The sequence below is a fragment of the Callospermophilus lateralis genome, chromosome 16 (genome assembly GCF_048772815.1).
Source record: "Callospermophilus lateralis isolate mCalLat2 chromosome 16, mCalLat2.hap1, whole genome shotgun sequence".
In the NCBI taxonomy this organism is placed as follows: domain Eukaryota; kingdom Metazoa; phylum Chordata; class Mammalia; order Rodentia; family Sciuridae; genus Callospermophilus; species Callospermophilus lateralis.
The window spans coordinates 65,164,786-65,184,869 of NC_135320.1; positions in this window are offsets into that span (position 1 = coordinate 65,164,786).

Genomic DNA, 20,084 nt, shown 5'->3' on the forward strand with positions numbered 1-20,084 from the left:
AAAAGAATGAATACAAAAAAGTCCACACTGAGACACATTATAATCAAATTGTCAGATATTGAAGACAAAGAGAATTTTGAAAGTAACAAGAATAAAGCATGCATTTTGTACTCATAAGGCTGTATGCAAATGTATCAATAGACCCCTTGCAATTCAGAATAAAATGGGGTGATATGTTCAAAGTGCTGGGGAAAAAAAAAAAAAAAAAACAACCTGATAGTCAAGAATGCTATATCTAGCAAAATTGCTCTTCCAAAATGAGGAAGAAATAAACCTCCTCAGATTAAAAAAAAAGCAGGGCAATTAATCAGTATTAGATCTGCGATACAAAAAATTCTAAAAGCAGTTTTCAATTTGAAGCTAATGAACCCAATCCTGTTACAGTTTGGATATGAGATATCCCTCAAGAGCTCCTGTTAATGTGGGAATGTTCAGAGGTGGAATAATCAGATTTTAAGAACTGCAACCTAATCAATCCATCCTAGTTTGAACGGACTTACTGGGTGGTAGCTGTAAGCAGGTGGGTCATGGTTGGAGGTGGGGAGATCTGGGGGTGTGCCCCCTAGAAGGGTTGTTCTTCCTGCATCTCCTTCCCCTCTGATCTTCTCTGCTTTCTTGTTACCATGAGGAGCAGCTTCTCCTCTGTCATCCCCTACCCCATGATGTGAATCCTCACTTTGGACTCAGAGCAAAGGAATCAGACCTCTGATTGAACTAAGTCCTTTGATTCTGTGAGCCAAAATCAACTTTTCTTTCCTTAAGCTGTTCTTGTAAGGTATTCTTTTGGCCTCAGTGATGCAAAACCTAATTAAAACAAATGCTAAATAGTAACATAAATTTATAAGAAAGTATAAGGCTTGCTAAAAAAGATAACTATATGAACAAATATAGAATTCTATGATATTATAACAATAGTATATAAACCCCTGTTATTTCTGATATAGAAGTTGAAAGACCAAAGTTGTAAAAAATAATCATAATTATAAAATATGTTAATGGATACAAAATATTTAAAAATTGTAATTTGTGACACCAATAAAGCCTGGAGTATATGGAGTAAAAGTTTCATGTTTGTGTATGTAATTAATGTTGCTAAATAAATTGTTACAACTACAAATGATTTATACCTACATAGTTATAAGAAGACATAGAGAAAAATGAGAAAGGAATCAAAACATGGCACCACAAAAAATTAAAACACACACGGGAACATACATATACATAGGAGGAAAGGAAGAATATATAGAGACATAATAGTAGCCAGAGAATTTCAAAACCTAACTTCTAATAATGGATAGATTATCTGGACAAATGATCTAGACAAATGTTTTCAAAAGAAAACAGAGGACTTGAGCAACATTGTAAACCAAATGAACCAGATATGTACAAGACATTCTACTTAACAGCAGCAAAATACATATTAGATATAGCTATCTTTACTTACAGCTTCTAGCTCCACCTCAGTGACAGTGGTGAGACAAAACCTAATTCTGCAGGCATCTGCAACTGAGAAAGCCCATTTTAGTGTCAGCAGCTAATCATAGCAGGGGAAATCTGCCAGTGGATTCTGAGGGTTGCAACTGGCAATGCCTAATTGTTCTCCACTATCATTGAGTGGCATGTTGCAGCTCTCAGTATTGCAGGTCTTAGTGAGAGGCCATGTCCTCCATTGTTGCAATCGACACCAGCATCTCACCAGCAACTTCTATCCAGGTTGTCTTACAAATATGAAGAATGAAATTCACCAGAAAATGGAAGTTCAAAGTGAAAGAATAGCAGTTAGTCAAGTGTGCAGAGGCAAAAGGGGACCTGATAGCAGGTTACTGCTTGAGTGTACTAATCTAGGGGTTTATATAGAACTTGGGTCAATGCTATTGATCCAAATTTATGCTGATCAGGGTTTGGAAAAGTACCAATGCTATTGGTTAACTCTTGAGTCTGAACTTCCATTCAAGTCAGACCCACTTTGTTTTCTCACCGTTCATAGAGAGGCAGGAGGTTGAGGTCGGTGGATTATGGATACTGGGGAATTAGAAATGCAGAGCTGTGTGGAGAAGGCACATGCCCCTGCCAGTTCAGGCTGCTGTGGAGTGACCTCCACCCAGGCTTGCCACACCTCAAGCCAATGCAGGTATGACAGGCCTGCAGGCAGTGGTGGCCTATGCTCTTTGCCCCTCACTCCAGCTCACTGAAGCCACCACTTTGTTCCTCAGGTTTCAAGGGCTTGGTTTCTGTGGGCTAGATAAAACATCTAAGAAGAAGTTTTGGGGATACTGTTAATCACAATTCTGCTTGGCTTTCAAATGCCAGATTCTTTGTGGGGTTTATTAGCATGGTCTTCAGATTGCAATCCCCAATCTCCACATGAGGACTTGTGTATGGCACAAAGACCTGAAGACAGAAATATATCTTCCAGGTGACCTCTTTTATTTATTTGGGGGAGGGTACCTGGGATTGAACTTAGGGTCACTCAACTATTGAGCCACATACCTATTTTGTATATTATTTAGAGACAGGGTCTCACTCAGTTGCTTAGCACCTCGCTTTTGATGAGGCTGTCTTTGAACTCCTGATCCTCCTGCCTCAACGTCTCAAGCAGCTGGGATTACAGGCATGTGCCACCATGCCCAGCTTCCAGGTGAACTCTTATGCCCACTTCTAAGAACCTGTTCCACGGATACTGTGGTGCCTCCCCAGGTAAGACATCCTTATAGATTGAGTTCTATAAAGATCACTTGAGCCTAACACTTAGTAGCATATTCCTCTGTGCCAACCACTGTGCCAATACTTCCAGCATCACAATGTCATATTTTAATATTGAGATTCATTTTAAATCTTTTCTTATATTAAAAGTTAACTCTGTTTTGCTCCTATTTATCATCATTAAGTTGTATCTCCTTTATTAATACTTTCTTTTAACCTATTTATATATTAATTCTATTATATGAAAGGAAATCAAGGACTGATGAAAATTGTTTAAAGGAGATGCACAAGATTTTTCTGAATATTATATTGCATTAATACTTCAGTGATAAATTATTTTTTGAATATAATGTAATACAAAGGAAAAATTGATATTTTGATGTTTGAAAGTCACAAAAATGTTTCAAATATTAACCCAAAAGGAAAGGAGAGACATATTTAAACACAAACCTTAACAAGAGGAACAATGAAAAAAATTGTTATATTTAATATCAAAAATTAAAATTCCTTGTAGGCAAAGAGACTGGTTAGTAGAGCTTGAGAAATGAGGGAATTGGGAAACATTAGTCAAACTGTATGAATTTTATATTACAAGATGAATAAATTCTGGAGACCAAATATACTGTATGGTGACTATAGTTAATAATAATGTATTGTATACTTGTAATTTTCATAGAAAGTATATCCTCAATGTTCAATACATACCCTCACACACAAACACACACATAGTAAATAGGTGTGGTGATTGATACGTTCATAGTCTAATTAATATATTTTAAAATATATATGTATATCTTCAATATATACCTTAAATATACTCATAATTTTTAGTTATCAGTAATATATCAAATAAATTGGATCCAAAAATTAAATTAAAATATATGATATGGAATATTAATCAACAAAATATTTTTTTAAAAAGGCAGTTATAATCATAAACTAGAATTGCTACTCTTAAAGTAGTGAGGAATACAGATAAAACAATGTAATTATGATATGTAACAATTGTACAAATTTGTTTTAAACATCTTAATGGCCCAGCTGTGTCATTTACTTTATTTTTTTAAATACACAACAGCAGAATGCATTACAATTCTTATTACACATATAGAGCTAATTTTTCATATCTTTGTATATAAAGTATGTTCACACCAATTCATATCTTTATACATGTACTTTGTTTCTTTTTTTGCATTACAATTCTTATTACACATATATACCACAATTTTTCATATCTCTGTTTGCATATAAAGGAGGGTGACTCCCAATTCGTGTCTTCATACATGTACTTTGAATAATGATGTCCATCACATTCCACCATCCTTGCTAATCCCCTGCCTCCTCCCTTTCCCTCCCTCCCCTTATCTAGAATTCATCTATTCCTCCCATATTCCCCTTCCAGAGTCAGCCTCCTTATATCAGAGAAAACATTCGGAATTTGTTTTTTTGGGATTGGCTAACTTCACTTAGCATTATCTTCTCCAACTTCAACCATTTACCTGCAAATGCCATGATTTTATTCTCCTTTATTGCTGAGTAAAATTCCATCGTGTATGTATACAATATTTTTTATCCATTAATCCACTGAAGGGCATCTAGGTTGTCTCCACAGTTTAGCTATTGTGAATTATGCTGCCATAAACATTGATGTGGCTGTGTCCCTGTAGTATGCTGTTTTTAAGTCCTTTGGGTATAATCTGAGGAGAGAGATAACTAGGTTAAAGGGTGGTTCCATTCTCAGATTTCCAAGGAATCTCCATATTGGCTGCACCGGTTTGCAGTCCCACCAGCAATGTATGAGTGTACCTTTTCCTCCACATCTTTGCCAACACTTATTGTTGTTTGTCTTCATAATAGCTGCCATTCTGACTGGAGTGAGATGATATCTTAGAGTAGTTTTTATTTGAATTTCTCTGATTGCTAGAGATGATAAGCATTTTTTCATATATTTGTTGATTCATTGTATATAGTCTTCGGAGAAGTGTCTGTTCAGGTCCTTGGCCCATTTTTTGATTGGGTTATTTGTTTTTTCAGTGCTTGGCTTTTTGAGTTCTTTATACATCCTAGAGATTAGTGCTCTATCTGATGTGTGAGGGGTAAAGATTTGCTCCCACGCTTTCTGTTCACCTCACAGATTCTTTCTTTTGCTGAGAAAAAAATGTTTTAGTTTAATTACATCCCATTTATTGATTCTTGGTTTTAATTCTTGTGCTATAGGAGTCTTATTAAGGAAATTGGCCTAATCCTACCTGATGAAGATTAGAGCCTACTTTTTCTTCTATTAGACTTAGTGTCTCTGGTTTAATTCCTAGAACTTGATCTATTTTGAGTTAAGTTTTGTGCATGGTGAGAGATATGGGTTTAATTTCATTTTGTTGCATATGGATTTCCTGTTTTCCAGCACCATTTGTTGAAGATAAGCAAATCTTCTTTTCTCCAATGCATATTTTTGGCACCTTTGTCTAATATAATTGTAATTTTGTGGGTTAGTCTTTGAGTCCTTTATTCTGTACCATTGGTCTACCAGTCTGTTTTGGTGCCAATACCATGCTGTTTTGTTCTGTGGTATTGTCTAAGGTCTGATACAATGATGCCACCTGCTTCACTTTTTCTGCTAAGAATTGCTTTAGCTATTCTAGGTCTCTTATTTTTCCAGATGAATTTCATGATTGCTTTTTCTATTTCTATGAGGAATGCCATTGGGATTTTGATTGGAATTGCATTAAATCTGTATAGTGCTTTTGGTTTTATGATCATTTCGATAATATTAATTCCGCCTATCCAAGAGCAAGGTAGATCTTTCCATTTTCTAAGGTCTTCTTTGATTTCTCTCTTTAAGGTTCTGTAGTTTTCATTGTATAGATCTTTCACCTCTTTTGTTAAGTTTATTCCCAAGTATCTTTTTTTTTTTTTTTGAGGTTATTGTGAATGGGGTAGTTATCATCATTCCTTCTCAGAGGTTTTGTCACTGATATACAAAAATGCCTTTGATTTATGAGTGTTGATTTTATATCCTGCTACTTTGCTAAATTTATTTATTAGTTGTAGAAGTTTTCTGGTGGTGTTTCTTGGGTCTTCTAGGTATAGAGTCATATCATCAGCAAATAGTGCTAATATAAGTTCTTCTTTTCCTATACATATCCTTTTGATTTCTTTTGTCTAATTGTTTGGGCCAGTGTTTCAAGAACTATGTTGAATAGAAGTGGTGAAAGAGGGCATCCCTGTCTTGCTCCAGTTTTTAGAAGGAATGACTTCAATTTTTCTTTGTTTAGAATGATGTTGGCCTGAGGATTCGCATAGATATCCTTTATTATAGTGTTATATTTTCCTGTTATCCCTGTTATCCTGTTAACTCTCAGAGACTCCCCTAACTTGATGAATAGAAAGTGTAAAATAATAAGAACAAGAGTATTGCATTGGAAATTGGGGTTGACAATCATATAACAGAAAAAAAAATCTACATGGATGATAAACTTGATAGACTTCATAAACTTCCCTTGGTTTGGCTATGTTTACAGTAATTGGCCCATAAGAGATTTGCAACTTTTTTTTTCCCCATGCAGCTGAAAAGCAGACAGTTCACTTCATCATAATTATGGTATTTTTTAATTCAGTTGACTTTCCAGGAAAGAACCTTTTCTTAAGAGAACATACTAATAGAAGTGTCACTATATAATTCCTATTTATAACCTAAATTTTCATGACACTGGATATGTTTGTATAGGCTTGGCAATTTCTCAATTTCCTTTTAATTTTTAATAAAAGGGAACCAGGCATATAACATTTAAAGTATATAATTTACTCCAGTTTTATTATTTTCTCTTATTTGTATATTTGTTTTATTCACTACTTTTGATAGCTCATCAAAAGATAAGTGTTGCTTCCCTTGACTTTGATTGAAACACTTCATAAAAACATTAATGTAAAATTTTGAGTTTATGAAGAATAATTATGAAGGCTTTAGTTTATAAAGAAAGAATTAAACCCATCCAATATCTACAGGATCAGAGAGATTTGCCTTATGAGATTTTTGCAATTCATACAGGCCTGAGTGAATTCAGAGGCACAATCAAGGTTTTAAAGAGAAAGAAACAGACTATATATAGATAATTTGGACTTCCCATGATATTTGTCATAAACAAGAAAAATTATGAAATTAGACACAATAGATATAAAGATATATTTGAGACTTGTCAAATGAAAGAAAAATAAGAGTCTCTATGGTCGTAATTAGTAGGGAATATAAATCACTTGTAGATGGAGTTTCAAATGGTGAGAATTATTAAAGAAAAAAACAACTTAGATTTAAAATTAGAGAAGTATGGAGTAATTTAAGCATATAATGGAAGGCCTATACCAGAAATGTTATGAAAGTGGCTAGATTATAAAATTTCCTGGAGTAGTGAAGAAATCTTGCATTTATGGTTTTCCTTTGCCCACCCTCTTGGAACCATTGTGAAGAGTTTCAGATGCTATGTTTGTCGTGTATCTCACATTTATTTAAGTGTGAAATTCTGAAATGATATTAAATGGCAAAATAAAACGTGTTTTGCATGCATTTCAAAAAAAATAATAAAAAAAATTTCCTGGGACGTTGTGCAAACTGTTAACTGTAAAAACATAAATAAACTAGAAATAAGGGAATACAGTCCCCTCTCTTCTTTTTTCATAGGGCTCTGACTTTAGAAAACTTTAAGTTTTTAATAGTTTCTCCCCTCTGAAATTTACTTAAATCTATTGGAAAACTAGATAGGCATTTTGTCAGCATTATAAACCAGAAATGTCTTTTTTAAGAACTTGGAAGCCATCAGTTTTGAGAAGTAAACTATGTGTTTGAAATGTAAAAATGTATAATTCCTTCTTCTTTGCTAGTTGGCTTGTACATGTGAGTATGGGTGGGGAATGGGAGGACCTAGAACTCTTAACTTTGATGGGAACCTTGCTCCAAGTAGCAAAATTGTTACAAGTTAAGGACCTGCCTGAGGCAGTCCCAGAGGTCCACTCTCATTGGTTCTTGTGATCACACCAATAGATTTCAGATGTGAAACTCAAGAGAAGAGTTTATGAAAGGAATAGGAAAAGAGAAAATGGGACATTCTCAAGGGAGAGAGTGATTCCTCTTATAAATGAAAAGGATGGTGCACCCCTCTTGCCATCCAGGTACACCTCTTGATTTTTGACTGACAGCAAGGTGACATCAGATTTTCAAGTCTCCACTGCACATGGTAAAGACCCAAGACAACTCTAGATCACTTTGGCCCATGCTGATCAGTTCTAATTGGGACTTGTTCTCACAGATTTTGTGGTTAGGGTGAATTATCTTACTTCCCTGATTCTGGAACCTAGTCTATCTAAAGGTCACAAAAGTCCCTTCTTCAAAGTAATTTGCATATTTCTGATCATCATTTTGGGCTATATTTTTCCTGCCAAAGCAGGGATTTTTTTTTTTTTTTTTTTTTTTTTTTTTTTTGATGAGGAGTGGCACATCTTCTGTTGATTTAAACCAGGTAAGACTGCAGGAAAATTGCTAAAAAATAAAATCATCTGGGGGTCAGAATAGTGAATTCAATTTATAAGACTGTTCCCTTAACTTTTATGTTCCCACTACTCACATCTATCTGTTACCTATAAAAATTATCTCTTGTCATAAAGATATGAGAAGCTTGCTTTTTCTGAATAAAGTCTATATGCTGACATAGATTGTTATCCTAACTATTAGGTAAAGTTAGTATAAATCATGTGTGACAGATGATGCTTTCAAGTCTTTAGATGTAGGGACTAGGAAAATTAGTGTTACTAGTGGCCTTAGGTAAAAGCTCTGGATCTGGTCCCACTGACCAGGCTTTACCACCTGTCCCTTCAAACCAATTAAAAACAAACAAACAAACCGAGAAGTGGTGAAACACAGGAAAAGGCTTAAATCAGAATTTCATGCTGTGAAGAATGTATTTAGAGGTTCAGTGACAAAAGTTCTGTCTTTGAAGGACTGAAAGAAACTTCCAGCTTTTATAGAAAGGGAGAAGCAAAGAAAGGATTGGGAATTTGTATGGCAGCAGGATTGATAGTAAGTCAACCTGTTCAGATGGTTGCTGTGGTTAATTGTTGATCATTATCAAAAGACTGGTTCAGGAAGGTAGTTCTGCAGAAGTCTTTATTACTTAAGGGGGGCAATCTGGAGGATAATTTCTCCCATTTAGAGAAGAGCTCTCATGATGGAGTGATCTGTCTGCAAGGCTCTGCTCTTCTTGGAATCAAGGTGACTGAAGGTATACAGATTTCTAGGCCTCATTTCAGGGGTCTGGCAGTTAAAAGTCTCTGCAAATCTCGAAAATATCTTATGCTTATCTCACTGTCCTTCGTCTTCAAAATAGGATAAGATAGTTTAGGTAAATTCAAGACTAATAGATCTGGCATTATACTCTTTACATGTTTAGCATATCCATGTGTAGTATTATCAAGAATCTAGCTCTATGATTAAGGTAATGAGGCAGATTCAAAATGCAGACATGCCAAGCTATATCCTGCCTTTAGTTACCTATTGAGCTTCTGCAGGCCTAAGTAAAAAAGTCATTGCTTTGGGCAAAGAAAGCCTCTCCAAGTCTCTGTTAATACTAATTATTGGTTATTTTAAAACCATGTATGTAATGGGTTGTGTCTCTCGATTACGTAAGTTTCCTTTCTGTCTTTGCAGTCTGTTAGATTGCCTAGATGTGTATCACTTTTTGGTTTAATGCTTATTTGATAATAAAAGGGTTTTTCTTTTTCTACTACCTTGTTGAAGAAAAAGATTTTGGTGTTGGGAGAAAAATTTTGTTTTTAATTAGAATTTCCAAAATAAGTGAATGACAAACTTTACCCTCCCCCTTTACTCATCTCTCCTCTTCAGAGATGAATATTAGCATGTCAAGGGAAATTTTTGACTTTACTTTCTAAGATATATGCTTATTTATATCTTTTATTGAATCTTTCCTAAAATTCTCACCCCTTATCAACATTATTATTCTAAATGATTTTCAGGTTCTCCAATCTTGTCCATTCTTCCAATTTACATTTGAATAATAGGTTGGCTAAATTGACTTCTATCATGTTACCACTTTGTCGTATCATATAATATACATTTAAAGGCCTGAACAAACTATTTTGATTTTGGCCACTGTCACTGTTTACCTCTCTTTACCTCTCTAAAAGCACCTTTGCAACACCCTATCATTCAAAATATAATGCATGGCTTTAATATCTTTCATATATTTCCTTTTGCTCATTTTCGACCTTGTTCCTTGGAAGCTTTTTCCAGTTTTCCCCCTACTCAATTCATTTATATTCAGTTCAGAGTCTGTCTTCAATTCAACTCAGGCATCACATTCTACAGTAATCTTTCACTTAGGAAACCTGGCAGAACCATCCCTTGCATATGTAGTCCAAAAATCTGTTCTAACCACTCTCTATCAAAACGATCACATTATATTTCATTTACTTTTCCTTCAGATTAAATCTCTTCCATGTAATATTGAAAAGTGAGCTGACATTAAATGGTATGAATACACAATTTTCACTGAGATGGGTCAGATGATTTGCTCACAGCTGTATTTCACAAGTACTTAGTTGGAAAATATGAAATAAAAGAATGAAATCAACCAAAGTTGGGAAGTACAAAATGAATAGAATTTAAGGACTAAGGATTGAAGAGTTTATGAATTCTGGTTTCAAAAGAAACTTTGTTAAGAATAATGAATATGAAATTTCTCTGAAATAAAACTCAAATATAACACTCAAAACATGCTAACAGGCTGTATGTGATTTGTACCACCCACCCATCACCCAGCTCCTCTCCAATCTCTGATTACTCTGGAACCCTTTCTCTCCCTCCCAACCCTCTGGCTTTCTAACTTTTTTTTTTCCCCCTGTCATGACAAGCACAATCTTACTTTGGGACTTCTGCTCCTGCTGTTCCTTCTGCTTAGAATCACCATTCCTCAACTGTCTGTAGGACTTGCTATCTCATTCCTGCTCAAATTTAGCTTCTGCATTAGAGAAGGATTTTCCTTCTATAAAAAATAATCACTCACAATATGTCCTTCAGTATATTTTATTTTTCTTCTATCATTATTATCAACTGCAATAGAGCATTGTTTTCCCTCTTATTTCCCGAGTGCAAAGTAAGGTCTGTAAAGGCAGGGACTTTATTTACTTCATTCATCTCAGTAATTAAAACTCTACAGAGTTCTCAGTACATAGTCACTGGTGAATATTTAAATAAGCAAATGAATTAGGAATTGAATTATTTAATAGAAAAAATTATATGGTGGAAAATAAAGGAGACTGAAAATAAAATTTTCAGAGTATAGGGAGTAAATGAATGAATCAGGAATATATTGTGTGTCATTTAAGAGTGAGACTTATAGATTAAAATATAATTTTATCATTTATTTGATATTTCTTAAGAATCAATAATTTTTATACTAAAATGGTTAACAAGGAAAATAAGGTATATTAAAATATAAATATAAAATAGCTATCTCTCCCAAGGTAGATATAGATATATCTGTATACGTATATAAATGAAATATGTATACAGATTTAGTTTCTGATCCAAATACCAGGTTATGAGATTAAACTTTAAAGTTATTTACATAAACATCTAATTTACCTAATAGACACCTATCAATTCAAATTATAATCTCTACATAACATTATGTTAAATCATTACCTTTATTAATTTATTTAAATACACTTAATACCAATAATTCTTATCGCTAATTTTATTACTTCATTCAAATATCATCTTTCCCTAATATCACTTAGAAAATGTCCTTATTGGTTGTTATGCCATAGTTTAATCTTCTATTCTATTTTCTGTAAAACTAAAATATCTAATGTATCTCCCTGAGACATAAACATTCATTTTCCTCATTATACATGGGATAAGACATAATTCTCTGTGTCTGTTCATATCTTGCCTAAGTCTCATTTTCTAATCTTTTTTTAATGTACCACATATCATGCCTATGATTTTAGCTATATTATGTGTGTATAGTTTCTCAATGAAGACAAATATATTTAGAAAGAGAAGAGAGATTGTTGTACTAGTAATTTATCCAATTTTCAGATTAGCTTTGTTTTTTTTCCTAGCAAATGCATAAGAGTATGCATTTTCTTCTGATTATGTTTGATGACATCCTAGATATTTGATATCAATAGTGGCCTCCTTGCATTAATTTCTGAGAATATGAAATCAGCTTCTCCCTTTAAAAGACAAAAATAAAAATTATGAATTCTGTCCCTCCCTTTCTTTCTTTCTCCCTCCCTTTCTTCCTTTCTCCCTCCCTCTCTTCCTTCCTTTTCCTTTCTCTCTTTATTTTTTTCCTTTTTTCCTTCTGATATATGTCCTTCTTTCTTTATAAGGAATTCAAGAGAGTAAGATAAATATCTAGGTTCTTTTTCTCACCTAATGACTTTGAAAAAATAGGTAGATAGATTATAGACATATGGAGAGATAAACAGAAATACAAGCTCTGACAAAATACATGTATAAATAATCATTAGCAATGTCACCTATAGATGAGCAATTAGAGTACTTATGAAAAATAGAAAATTGGTGGGACCTGGTTCTTGGAAGGAAAGAAAGGGAAGAAGATAGGGGAGAATAAATGAAGGAAAGGAGGCAATGGTAATTCTAAACAGGTGCAGGTAAGGCTTCTGCAGAGCAGAGAACTGATCTTTCCTGAGAAAATTCATAAAACATCAGGGTTTTTGAGTCCACCATAACTGAGAAGGAACAGTGAGACAAAATCATACTAACTGACCAACTCTCTATTAGGTAGATGAACTAATCACCCAGTCTTGTTTTAGATATTCCTAGAAGCTGAATGTCAGCTTTATTGCTAGTTCAGAGAAAAATTTTCTCTAAACATAATGGATACAAAGTGAATCTCTAATCTAGGGTCCAGAGATATAAAAAGTACTGCAAAAAAAGGGGGTCCTTAGTTTTTGAGGTAGTTCAGACAACATCGGGGAAAGCTGAGATATTCAACTCTGCCAAATTATGTTAGGTGTTGTCTTACTTTCTATGCATTCCTTTCTTGGGCAGGGTATTTCTTTTTTTCTTTTAATTGATTAGTTTTAAAAAGTTTGTGCCAACTTTTGGAGTTATGGAGTTCCATATGGCTTCTCTTACATGTGCTATCTTTACATAGCAACTACACGAGCACAACCTCCTTCCAGTGAATGAAAAGAAATTAACACAATTTCTCTCCTAGTCTTATAAGCTACTGTGATTTTTACAATAAACCAGATAGGTGTAGCTTCCCTCTGTCGTGCTATTCCAACCTACAAATTTATTAAATACCAGATACAAACATAGACTCGAATTTTCTAAATAAAGCATATGCAGATACATTAAAAACAAACATTATCTTATGCAATAATATTTACTGAAAAGATGGCATAGTTTTAGAATTATTCACAATAATTCATTTTTGTTAACATATTAGATTAAACCAATAAATGTTAATCATAAACATTTTGTAATATCCAATATATTATTTTTATTATTTTTTTAGTTTTTCAATTTTAAAAATTTTAGACTTAGAAGAAAGCAAATAAGAATGATACAAAGACCACTAAAATATTTCGTATTCATATATTATTATTGCTAACATTTTACCACATTTGCTTTATCATTCTTTCTGAGTGATGGATGATAGAAGACTGGATGAGTAGACAGACAGAGAAAGGTTGTTTTGTTATTTGATTTTTATTTTCTGAAACAATTAAAAAAGCCAATTATATTGTGTGCTTTTATAATTATGTTAAAATTAATCCTAATGTTATATATAACCAAAATCACCAATAAAAATAAAATAATTTAAAAAGTAAGTTGTTTTCATGAAGACATGTTGGCCTCTTTTTGCTGAATATTCCAGCCAGTGAATATTTCACTTAAGATATTTTCTTACCAAGGTGCATGTGCTTGCAAAAAATGGCTCAAATGTTCTCCCATCTTGTACAATTTTCTGTAATATGATCTTGCCCTTTACTCATTAAAAATTGGAAATACTCTTGCCTGAGGGCTAGGTTTAACCAATAGAATGGGGCAGAAGTGACATTCTAGAATTTGGGGGACTAATCCATAGACATTTGCTCTTGAGGTCCTCTTTTAAGAATTTTGGCATCAAGAAAAGTTGAAGCCATATGAATATAACCTAATCATTAGCACAGGCAAGCATTCAATAGACATCCAGTGTCAATTTTCACCCATGTAATTAAGACTCAGACTTAGGCTTCCAACTTCTGTGAGATGTGGAGCTTCAGATCACTGTAGTTCCTGATTCTGGTCACATAAAAAGTCCCTAACTTTGTCCACTCATCCCAAAGAATTTTGAAAAATACTTTTCAATATCATTATGTCATTTTGTTTTTCTTGGTGCCGAAATTTTAGGTGATTTGTTGAAAATCAATAGATAGCCAGAATGTATCTAAAAGTACAGAATAATGACAAAAATCAGCAAATGAATATCTATAATACTACTACTCACCTCATCTATAAAAAGCATATCCCAATTTATCTTATTCAAATAATGACATTAGTAATAAAAACATACATCCAAGGTCAAGTGCAGTATCTGTCATGTTTCCTTAGTCACCTTCAAAATGGAATAATTCTTCAGTATTTTCATATCTTTCAGGATCTTAATATTCCGAAGACAACCAGTTTGCCATTCTTTGACTATCTTTTAGATCAAGTTTGTACAATGCCACTTTTGCCTTTCCCCTGCTTATGTATTTTTTTGGGTGAGAATTTGGGGAATGGATATTTCAGAAGTGATACTGTGCTCTCTTCATTAACACATCAGGTGGTCCAAGATTTTGCTTTCTTTCATTACTGCTGTTGATAATTTTTGTCGTAGGGCTGAAGGGGCATCTGCCAAGTTTCTCTAGAACACATTCATATTTTCATGAATTTATGAGTTTAGACTGTTGATGAAGTCTTATTTCTTATTAACTTTTCACCCAATTATTTTAGTATCCATTAATTATTTTTCCTGGTTAATTTTAAATATTATGGTTTCCAAATGGGGTGACTCTATAATCCCATCAAATCTTATTCATTTTCCTAAGCTAACATTTTATAATAAGGGAAGAACTTTGTCTACTTTCACATTTATTTACAAATTTATTTGCACGGGTATATCATCATGAATCCTGTGTCATTCAATGAGTCATAATCTGCCATTACCATTAGAGACGGTGACATTTATATCATCTCATATTTGTTAAATATATCCCAGATAAGCTGTGTTTTAAATTGTTTTAACATATGTGTATCATTTCTCAAGCACTTCTTTCCTTTTTGGACACACATACACAGACACACCTGCACACACACACAATCACACACACACACACACACACACACACACACAGAGGCATCTTTGTAGTTCAGTTATTTTTATTTTATAGCAAAAATAAATTCCTCATAGTCTAAGATGTTGCCTCTTCATGTTTTTTAGTTTATCCCAGATAACTTCACACAGTAGTTTGCTTGCCGTGGAAACTCATCATACAATAACTGGTTTATTGGCTTTTCTGAAGTGTCTTTCCTGAGGCAGGGAAGAGCAAAGCCCTAGTTCAATATTCAGCCTATTTTGGGCCTCATTTTTCATGTTGAATCTCACTATTAGCAGAGCACAAAAGCCAGTGAGCAGGAAAAAGTGAAGGTGGTGGCATTTTAAGATCTATACCATGGTTCAGATGAATGCTTTCTTTTCTTAGCTCTCAGGTAGAAAAGCAAATAAATAAATGAAATGTGACAATAGAAACTAGTAGTTTAATTCATCTTAATTTTTTTAAAGTCTCTTTGACTCTGGAAAAATTTGGTCACTTAAAACTTCTGAACATCTTATTTCCCATCTCTAGATTTATAAAAAATAAAGTTTTACTGATCCTTTCCAACTTCAAATTTCAGTAAGTCAAAAGTTGTTCAAAATGTTCTGTTTTATCTTTGAGCAAGATTGAGACATCAGGAATCAGAAAAAAAACACAGATCATCAGGGATTTTCAGATTCAGAAATGGAAGTTGTAATGTCAGGGAACAGACTAATCCCAGGACAGCATCTGAGGAATTAGGAGCCATGTGCCTAGAGTTCACACAATGCTGTTCAAGATGTATCTGAAACAATACTCTTGCAGCTTGTAACCAAATTGACTGTTGATCACTTTTTAAAACTAAATTTCCCACATTCATATTAATATTTTAGATTTTGTCATCATGTGCCATCAAGTAAACAATTAATATATCTCAATTATTTTTCAAATTTTGTTCTTAAATATAAAATCAATACAAAGCGTGATGTAGAGAAGATTTTTTTCCAAAATCAAATCAATAATTTCAACAAGCTGTGAGTTGTTCATTTTAAACATTCGTAATCCATAGTTATTTTGAATTATGTGTAATAACAAAGTCTAATTTGCTCTTTACTTGACTTCAAAATAACTCTTTCAAGTTTGTATTAATTTTATTGCTATGAACTAGACATAGAATTTTATACTATATCCAAAATTCACTATGAATGCAAATTTTACTTTTCAACATTTCTTTTATTCAAAATTAGAATATGCTAAACATATTAGTGTGGATTTTACAAAGTGAAAAATATACACATAAAAAGTAGTTTTAAAATTATAGGTCAAATTATATTAAAACAACTGATTTCCTATGTGTAGTATGACTATTGTAGTATTAAAGCTGCTGTTACATAAGAGATAAAGTGAACATATTTCATAACATACAATTTATCTTTTATATTAAATACCTGAGACCAGATTGTTTTAGATTTGGATTTTCACAAATTTTAGAATATATATATATATGTATGCATATACAAATGCACACAGACACCTAAATATATATATATATATATATATATATATATATATATATATATATATATATATATATATATATTAGTGATAGAATTCAAGTCTAAACATGAAATTAACTTATGTTTCATAAATACCTTTATTCAGAAAGCCTGAAGGTAATTTTATACAATATTCTTAGTGTTCCTATATTTTGCTTTGACTTATCACTGGGGACAGGTGTGGAATCTTGCACTTCTGGTATCATGTTGACACTCAAAAATTTTCAGATTTTTGAGCATTTATATTTGGATTTTCAGATTAGGATACTTCACTTGTATCTTATTGTCCTGGGACAAAAATATCTATTAGAACAGTGTTTACTTTCTCTTTAAAGAAAGAATAACAGGATTTTATTGTGCTCTGTCAAATATTCCTTGATTTCACTACTAGAAAAATGCTTCCCCTTAGTGCATAGAACTCTCAAAATATTCACAGAGCAGTTGGATTTTTGAACTGTAGCCAGTTGAACTGGGATTTGGTGTTGACCTTTAACAGAACAATAGTATAAGCTTCCACAATCTTCCTCTACTGTCAGATAACAATTTTGTAATGCTGTTTTCACATAAAATGTTTCTTTATAAGTTTCATTTCATTTTTAACATTCATAAACCAATAAACATTAAACTGTTAATGTATTCATAACATTAAATAAAGCAACTGCATAAGTTTAGCAAATTCAAATTTGATACATATGGGGCTTTTTTATTTGAAATATATCTAGCTCTTTTTGTATCTTATTTTTTAAAAAACTAAGCTTTGTGATGCATGTCCCTAAACTTTGACATTTTGTACATCTTATTTTAGTTTCCAAAGATGGTTCTGTTTTTTTTTTTCAGTTACCATAACAGTTTTTACAACAAGATTTCTAGTTTTATAAGAGTATTCTTTAGTGTCAGAGTCAATATGTGTTCCAAAAACACAACATTGTTTTTATCACACAATGTTAAGCAGAATTTTGTCAGAATAAAACTCATCATTATAACACAGTTAAAATTCCTCTAGTTATAGAAATATATTTTCTTTATTTGATGAATATTTAATAAAATAATTCAACATGTGCTTTCTCTGGTCATTGTTAAAAGACAAATTTAAAAGCAACAACTTTCATTGTTAAATTTTTATAAAATAACCTCTAACCCAGTGTGTATTAACATGCATGTGCATGCACAAAATTAGAAGTTCTCAACCCAGAAAAATATTTTATTTATCTAATATCACTGGAATAATGCTATAATATTTAATAATACTATTTAAGTGAGAATGTTAAATACACACAACATCTTCACATCAGGTTATGTTCCCAGCAAAGTAATGAACACTATTCAGCTTAAATTATAGTAGGTAGTCTCTTAAAAGAAATTAAGAATATGAAGTAGGCCTGGGCACAACCTGGTTGAGGCAGGTTGCTGGCAAGTTCAAGACCATTCTCAGCAATTGAGTGAGAGAAGCTGTTTCAAAAAAATAAAATTAAATTAAAATGGACTGGAGATGCCCCTGGGTTCAATATCCAGTATAAATAAATATATAAATATGCACATATTTATGTGTGCATACATGCATGCATGTAAAATATATACTATATTGGAACTGAGTTGATAAATGAATCAAGAAGCAACCAATATAAATATGTATTCAAAAGACAAGGGAAAGATAAAGGAAGAACATGTTTTCCTTTAGCCTGAAGCTTGGTAATATTGCCTTGCAATAAACCTTTATTTTTATTAATAAATTTTAAATTTAATTAGTTAAACTCTTACAGACTAATTAAATGAATATCAGATGCCTTATTTGATCTGCATATAGAGTTGTGCATTTTAAAGTTGCATTGGGGTTTCCCTGGCTTCTCCCCAAGATAGCAACATTAATTCTCTGAATTGGATAAATTCCCTAGTCTTCTGAATTCTAGTTATGTACTATTTCATTGGATCTTATGATGATATGTCCAAGCCTACACAATGCTTTAGTTTGCATTGTTTCTTCTTTAGCTTTATGACCTTACATATATTATTACATACATCAAGATATATGTATTTCTAAAATTTCCATAAAATTATTTTATCTGAGTTTTTTCAATTTCCTTTTCAAATCATCTTGTTATATTATTCCATTTTTGAAATTTTTCTCTAATTATTATTTTTGCTTTTTTCATGACATTTTTATTAATGCTTTTCTTCATAGCTTTTATCTTTCTTTGTATTTCTTCTTTTGAGTGTATGTTTTATGATGTGACTTCATCGTTGACAAGTCATTTTTTTAAATATATTTTTAATTGTAGATGGATACAATACCTTTATTTTATTTGTTTATTTCTATGTGTTGCGGGGGTTTAAACCCAGTGTTTCACGTATGCTAGGCAAGCACTCTACCACTAAGTCACAGGCCAGGCCCCTGGACAAGTCATTATTAATTGTTATCTCAATCTCTTTGTTTGGGCAAATAAGCAGTGTGAAATTCAAACACAATTCTTTTTATCACTCATGATTAAGTAAGATAGGTTTTCAAGTAACTATGATTTTGTCACCCACAAACATCTGGAAATGTCTGGAGACATTTTATTTATTGTGACCACTGTGTTGCTAATGACATCTAGTAGGTAAAGAGAAAGGTTACTGCAAAAAAATCCTGAAATGCTCAACACATCTTCCCTAAATAAAGAAGTATTTCATCCAAAATCTCCATTGTGTTTGGATGAAGAAACTCTGAACCCATATTCTCCAGTGACGGCACTGAAGGTTAAGGAAAGTCAGATTTCTTCAGCTTCATGCCTCCAGTTCCTTCTTTCGTTGTATCACAAATTATTCAGAAGTATGTCATTATGATTTCTGAAATGTGTGTTTCCCTCCTATATTATTATTTGCATTTTTTATTGCCTTTAATATTTCTCTGCTTTTCTATTTGAATTTTATTACCAGGAGTTTGTTCTAAGTGTAAATATTCTCTTGGCCATGGGCCCCAAATGTCCCCTTTCTGTTTGGGTTTCTTTTATCCCATTGACCTGCTGAGCTTTCCTTCAGTGATTCTGATTTTCACTTAGGAGAGCTGCTAGTGGACATCTCCCAGTTCTGCAGAGAGGGAGTCTTTCAGTGGTATCTGCCTTCCTGTCTTGATATTGCTTTCTCCACCCACTTGCTGACATATCATGGGTCATCTTGTTTGGTTTTTATGTGGTCCTGGGACTTGAATCCAGGGCCTTGTGCTTGCTTGGCAAGTGTTCTGTCCCTAAGCTGTAGGCCAAGTCTCCACCTTTTTGTTTAATGTTTGACACTAAACTATTCTTACCTTGAAGTTCATGTTCATAACTTAACACTCGGTTTTATTTAAATGTTATCCATGGCATTTTTTACTAGTGATTCAATTTCTATGCTGGGCATCATTTTTTCCCATTTTCTAAAATTTTAAATTCCAAAACAGTTTAATTTTCCATTCTTTTGTTATATAATTTATATATTAATTAAGTTTTC